General features: G+C 48.8%; 2 pseudogenes; both read right to left on the reverse strand.

Moving 5' to 3' along the window:
* Window positions 1–523: 523 nt before the first annotated feature.
* On the reverse strand, window positions 524–1065 carry LOC138847250 (immunoglobulin heavy variable 3-11-like; annotated as a pseudogene).
* A 1827-nt stretch (window positions 1066–2892) lies between these two features.
* LOC138847251 (immunoglobulin heavy variable 3-74-like) lies at window positions 2893–4428 on the reverse strand (annotated as a pseudogene).
* Window positions 4429–7439: the final 3011 nt, after the last annotated feature.

The following is a 7439-nucleotide window of genomic DNA, read 5'->3' on the forward strand; positions in this document are numbered from 1 at the left end:
TTACTGGAATTAAGACTTATTCTATGCATCTGCTCTCCCACAATATGGCGCTGAGAAGGGAAAAACAGCTTCTACACAGCTGCCTCCAGTTCAACCAATAAACTGTAGGACCTGGTCCTGATTGGAAGAGAGCAGCGTACTCGGCGTGTGGGTAGCAGAGTTGGGATTGGTGGAAGAGGACTATAAAGGAGGAGAGAGACAACATGCACCAGGAACATCTAAGGGGAACATCTACCTGAAGGAACACCTGTGCAGCCCCCAAGAGAGCCGGCCGGCGGTGTGCCGCTCCCCTGCGGAAGTGGGGAAAGTGGCCAGGGCGAACCGCCGTTCCACGGAGGTGGAAGGGACGGCAGCCAATCCGGGAAGAACCAGCAGCAAACCTGGGGAGGGCCGAGCAGACAAAAGAACAGCGCAGGTTCCTGTGTCGTTCCTCCACGAAGAGGGGGAGCGACAAACCACAATTCCCTGACAGGTAACCAGGACTTAATTTCCCTCTGCACCTGTGCAGGACCATAATCTGAGCTTAATGCATCATGTGCACTCCCTGGTGGAACCGTGCGTCCCTGCAGGGAAGTTTGTGTCCGGGCTCAGCCTGAGGGTCCCTCACTGTGTCTCTGACACAGAAATACATGGCTGTGTCCTCGTCTGTCAGACTGTTCATTTGCAGAAACACCGTGTTCTGGGCGTTGTCGCTGGAGATGGTGAATCGGGTCTTCACGGAGTTCGCATAGTTTGTGATACCAAACCAAGATAAATGTATGCGATCCACTCCAGCCCCTTCCCTGGAGCCTGGTGGACCCAGCTCATGCCATAGCTACTGAAGTAGATTCCAGAGGCTTTGCAGCAGAGTTTCAGGGATCCTCCGGCTGGCCCAGACCCCCTCTGGACTCCTTCAGCTGCTCCTGACACTGGACACCTGCAAACACAGACGTCCTGGTCAGGACACTGTCACTCACACTCTCTGTGTCTCTCACTCACGTCCTCTCCCAGACTCAGTGCCCCGTGTTCTCCATCATTACCTTTGAGCACAGTGACCAGGAGAAGCCAGCGCAGCCCACTCTCCATGGTGAGTGTCTGTGTTCAGTGCACTCACTGAGTGGACACCTGGGAGTCCTGGGGCTGGAGCTCCTGTGCCAGAGCTGCAGGGTGAGGGCTAGGCTGGTTTTCATGGGAAGAGGGAGGCCCTATTTGCATGTGCTGCCCCTGTATAGCAGGCATGGTGTTGTGCACTTCAGATAGGACAGGTTCCTGGCAGAGCACAGTATCCTCTGGTGTTTAGTAGCACAGGTAACGACACAGAACATATGATTCTTTCCATGATTCTGTACAGTTATGATTTCAGGACATCTTTGTTTTGATGCAGGTCATTGTTCCTAGTGACATCAGCCAGGGCATGAAGGATGGGTGCCTCTTGTGTTTCTCATGTGTGGAAGCTCACATGCAGGATAAGAAGTAGGTGTTGTGTGTTCCTTGATGTAAGCACTGGGTCCTGGTGGCCATGATGGAATGTCGTGAAAGGGAGAAAGTTCTAGCAGTAACAAACTGCCAACTGCAGGGCTCACAGCACGTGCAAGAAATGATGGATAATAATATACTCCACCACTAGGTGCCATTTATGAAACATCGGTGCTGCATTTGTACACTGAGAATGAATGCACAGAAATGGAGAAAGCATCACTGTGGTGCAGCAGGTGAAATATAAATATAAATAAAAATAAATATATAAATATAAATAAATATAAATATAAATAAAAAATTGTCTGTGTGTTTAGAACTGGTCCCAAGTCTTCTGCAGTCTCAAATAACTATGATAGACAATTAGCTTCTTCATCCTGAATGACAGGTTCTGTGTCATCAGGCCTACAATTGGTGTAGAAGCAAACCTCTCTGATCTGCTTGTGGCTGAGGTGTGTGTTTTAGGTGAGCTCCCAAGATGACCACAGGAGAAGTGGGGGAGCTCTGCGAGTGAGGCCTAGTGGGATTTGTTCATTTCTGGGGAATCTGCTATGGTGGAGATCACAGTAGATCTCCTGGGTCCCCAGCTTCAGCACAGAGCACAGTGCTGCTAGAGTCAGCCCTGGTCTCGTCTGACATCCTGTGTGGGGATGGGGTCCCTCCCATCCCTGTTCACAATATTAGGATGCCTGATGACTGCATGATGTTCACAATATTAGGAAGCCTGATGGCACAACATTCTCACTGTCTGATCCTGGACTTGCACCCTTATAGCTGTGAGCTCAATAAACCTTTTTGCTCCATACACCTCCTTTCCGGGGTACTCCATTATGGAATCAACAGGTGGAATAAAACAATCGAAGAGCCACACACTAGCCAATGCTCTGTTCCTACCTGAAAGAGAGACTCAGCTGTGTTTACAGAATTAGACAGAGCCACTCAGAAATCGTCATCTCTATATCAGCTGAGGGAATTGCTTAGGTTCTGTAAGAATCCTACATGAGAGAACAATTGCAATTTTGCAGGAAACATTTTGCAAACACATGGGGTTGATGCTCTTATTCTGGTGAATGACAGAAGAAAATTTGTTTACTCCTGGTGATTATGAAGTTGAGAGAAAGCAAGGACTGATTTTTCTCTTTTGTATTCTTTTAAAGACTTGGTTATTTATTTGAAAGGCAGAAATACAGAGTGGCAGATGCAGAGAGAGAGAAAGTGGTCTTCCATCTGCTGCTTCTATACACAGCTGGGCACCAGGGCAGGGATGGGCCAATCTGAATCCCGGAGCCAGGAGGTTCTTCAGGTTCTCCCATGAGGGATCAGGGGCACAGGAACTTGGGCCACCTTCTGCTGTTTCCAAGGCCAGAGCAAAGCCCAGGATTGGGTGTCTCATCCAGGATTTGAAACAGCACACATATTGGAAGATGGAAACGAGGACTATTTTGTGTTGGAGGAAGGAGTCGGAGTCTCTGGACAAACAGTCTCTGGGGCAGGCGCCTCAGGCAGCAGGGATGCAACTCCAGGGTTGGAATATCCTGCTGGACTCGCAAGGACACAGTCCAGAACCACCTGGACTCTAGTGCAGACCTCACTGGGCTGTCCCACCTGCTGGTCTCCCTGAGATGGAGACAAGGCCAGCAGAGTGTGGGGAACAAAACCTCTCCATACCCAGTGTTTTCCATGAGTCTGACCCCTTGCACTACCAAAGGCCACCTCTGCTTGCAAATGAGAGCAGGTCCGGGGATCCCAGGAGACGTGAGTGAGGAAGAGTAAGCAGGATTTCTAGGAGCCACAGCCTGAGCCACCCCTGAGCTGCAGGTTAATCCCTGACCTGGGGTTTGGATCATGTGGACCTCAACCTGTGAGTTCAGGGTGAGGAAGTGAAAGGAGATGAGGGCACAGCTGCAGAGAATGGACACGGGAGCCCCAGGGAACAGGACCACGGGGTCAGCTCTGCCTCTCAGGGGCCCAGCTATGCAGGAGGGGAGGGCATGGATGTGAAACACTGCAGCATCCATAGCCCCTGACCGGCTCTACACTGGCCCTGGGCTCTCAGCAGGGTCCCAGATGACGTCATCAGAGAATGCCACTGGGCGCACTCCAGAGACTCAGACCCCGAAAAGCCTCCCCGTGTGCCCAGAGCTCACTCAGGTCTCAGATGCTGGGGACCCCAGAGATGTCAATCATTCCTTCAAAACGACTCCATTTTCTTCATGTGACGTCTTACCATGATACCAAAACTTCTGCTCGGTGATCGGTGTTAGGGACAGAATCATCCATCAAGAATTGGAACGTAGAAAACGGTTACAGCAAACCCAAATTTCCTGAAGGAATCAGCGATTCACCTCCCACTGCATCTGGGCGCGGGTTGAGTCTGCTCAGTGTGTGTTGTTCGCCACCTGGTGGAGACGCGCGCCCCTGCAGGGAGGTTTGTGTCTGGGCTCAGCCTGAGGGTCCCTCACTGTGTCTCTGGCACAGAAATAAGTGGCCGTGTCCGCGGCTGTCAGACTGTTCATTTGAAGATCCACCGTGTTCTGGGCGTTGTGGCTGGAGATGGTGAATCTGTCATTCACCGAGCTCACGTAGTCTGTGCTACCATAATCAGAATAAATGCATCCGATCCACTCCGGGCCCTTCCCTGAGCATGGTGGACCCAGCAAATCCAGTAGCTACTGAAGGTGAATCCAGAGGCTTTCCAGATGAGTTTCAGGGATTCCCGAGGCTGGACTAGGCCTCCCCCGGACTCCTCTAGCTGCTGACACTGGACACCTGCAAACACAGACGTCCTGGTCAGGACACTGTCACTCACACTCTCTGTGTCTCTCACTCACGTCCTCTCCCAGACTCAGTGCCCTGCATTCCCCATCATTACCTTTCAGCACAGCGACCAGGAGAACCCAGCGCAGCCCAGTCTCCATGGTGAGCGTCTGTGTTGAGTGCGATCATTGAGTGGACACCTGGGAGTCCTGGGGCTGGAGCTCCTGTGCCAGAGCTGCAGGGTGAGGCCTGTGCTGATTTTCATGGGCAGAGGGAGGCCCTGTTTTCGTGTGCTGCCCCTAGATAGCAGGCATGGGGTCAGACGCCTCAGACAGGACAGTGCCCAGGGCAGATGTGGTGTCCTGTGGTGTAGGTTGATGGCTATGATAGGATTCAGATCATATAAATCTTGACATTATCATTGTTGTTTAAACAATTGAGGCCGGCGCCGCGGCTCACTAGGCTAATCCTCCGCCTAGCGGCGCCGGCACACCGGGTTCTAGTCCCGGTCGGGGCGCCGGATTCTGTCCCGGTTGCCCCTCTTCCAGGCCAGCCCTCTGCTGTGGCCAGGGAGTGCAGTGGAGGATGGCCCAGGTGCTTGGGCCCTGCACCCCATGGGAGACCAGGAAAAGCACCTGGCTCCTGGCTCCTGCCATCAGATCAGCGCGGTGCGCCGGCCGCAGCGCGCTGGCCGCGGCGGCCATTGGAGGGTGAACCAACGGCAAAGGAAGACCTTTCTCTCTGTCTCTCTCTCTCACTGTCCATTCTGCCTGTCAAAAAAAAAAAAAATTGAAGGCAATGACCTTGTTTCATTTTAATATGTGTGTATCCTTAATAATCCAGTGTTAGCATGTCCTTCATTTTTAAAATAACCATTGGTTCATTTTTAACTATTTGAATAACATTGGAATAGTGACATTGAGAGAAGGGGTGAGAGAAAGAGAAATGTAGAGATGGACAGAAAAGGTGACAAAGGGAGATTTCCACCTTTGATTGACAGCCCCAAACATCCCAAGTGCCTACAACACCGAGGACTTAGCCTTTCTAAAACCTGGAGCCCAAAACTGCAACTTTGTTTCCCACATCAGTGGTAGGGGCTCATTCACTTGTAGTGTCATCTACAGTTTTCCAAAATGCATTATCAGAAAAAGTGTGGGAAGTCGTGTGGCTGAATGATTCATTCTGATGGGAACACGGGTGTCCCTAGTGGGGACTTTGCCAATTTTGTCCTAATGCCTGCCTCCCACTTTTAAACAGATAAAAGACTGCAAGTGGATTCTTTTTAGGTTAACTATGTTTTGTTTCCTTATTCATCCATTGACTTATTTAACACTCGTCATGAACACAGAACACTGTGCTTGCTAGTGGGGTTTGTGTGCTATTGGAATCTGTGTGTTGTAGAAATGGGCACAGATCAACTCATTGTCATTCACATTTCCACCTCCTTTCCTACACTCTGAGTTGGAGGGGCCTGGAGGCCTCAGTTCTCATTATTCATGGAATCTGTCGTGGGCTGTGATGAACTGAGTCAGCCCACTGTGGTGTGGGCAGAATTATTCCTTCCTGTGAGTGCTTTCTGCCCTGGTATCAGCTGCCCTGTGTTCCCCCTCTTCCCTGTGTCTAGTAACCATGACTCCGAGTTCAGCTCAAGCACTGGATAGAAGTCACTGTGTCACAATTCACCCGCAGTCCTGGGTTCAGGTAATGCAGCTTTGTTCACAATAGTTCAGTCTACAATAAAGTGAAATGTGCCTAAAACAGTGAATGCAGTCTGTTACATTTGACATGGAATATTATTCAGTGTTAAGAAGGAGATTGTTCGGTCATTAGGAAATCATTGGTCAGTCTGGAACATTATATGCTAACAGAAATAATGCAGTTACATGTGGACACATAGTATGTGACATTAGTTATACATGCAGTCCACAAACTTGAACTCACAGAGGCAGGAAGTGCAATGGTGATCACTGTCTACCATGACCCAAGTGTTTGTCCCTTTCCAGCTCTGTGGGAAACTGGGGGAAGTTCCAGGCTCCTGACTTCAGGCTCAGGCATCCCAGCCATTGCAGCCATTCAGGAAGAAAAGCAGTGAATGGAAACTTCACTCTCCATCTGTTGATAGCTTTCTCTCTTGCTATAACACTGCCTTTCAAATAAAATAAATACTTAAAATAAATGAAACATTAATTATACATATGGTTACGAGCCTATTTCCAAATGTTGAATGAACTCAAGCCACTGATCCCAAGGGAAGCAATCAATTCCTTATATGCAGTGATGATAAGGTGGTGACAGGAGCAGCACTGGAGTGAGCCTGAGGGATTCCTGCCTCCCATGTCAGGATGCTGAGTGCTGTGTCCTAGTTTGGTTCCAGTGTCAGATTCCTGCCTAAGCCCTTCTGGGAGGCAGTAGGTGAAGGTCCAAGTACTGCCATGTGGACACCTGGACAGAATTCCAAGCACATGGCTGTCACCTAACCCAGCTGAAGCTTTTGTAGCCATCTGGGAAGTGACCAGGAATTAGAAGTTCACTGTCAGTCTCAGTCTCTTTGCCTTTTTGAAAAAATATGTAAATACAAATATCAAAATAAGTGAAATAGTATCTTTAACTTTTTAAAAAAGATATAAAGGCAACATATAAAATGATATATTGGGCCCATCGTGCATGTCCATAATAGATGCACAATGAGACATCCCATCCCTCCTGTTAGAATGAGTATTATCCTACAATCCAGAGCTGACAATCCATGTGGAGGAAGCTAGAGAGGATAACTCTGGTACAAGATCGAAGTCAGGTAAACAAGTAAATCTATTATGGAAAATCATCAAAAACTGAGAAATAGAATTTTCACAAGATCTTCAAACACTATTTCTGGGTAGAAGGAATATGAAATCCCAGGGAGGTGTCCAGGGGAACCGCAATCAATGTGGCAAACACCTCTGCTCTTCCATGTTCAACTAATGCAGCATCATTCACAAGAGTTCACACATACAATCCAGTGAAATATTCATGAAGAAAGAATCAACAATGGAACAAATGGACAAAATTATATTTAACAGGAAGTTTATATGGCAGTACAGATAAGGAAATTCTGTATTTTGGACAACTCGGATGATCCTGGAGAATAATGTCCAAGGATAATGTGTCAGGGTAAGTACACTCTGCTAACCATGCAGGACAAGAAGACAAATAATACGTGATGCTGGATACATGGGATGAAAGGATGA

This window comes from Oryctolagus cuniculus, chromosome 20, assembly GCF_964237555.1.
Source record: "Oryctolagus cuniculus chromosome 20, mOryCun1.1, whole genome shotgun sequence".
In the NCBI taxonomy this organism is placed as follows: domain Eukaryota; kingdom Metazoa; phylum Chordata; class Mammalia; order Lagomorpha; family Leporidae; genus Oryctolagus; species Oryctolagus cuniculus.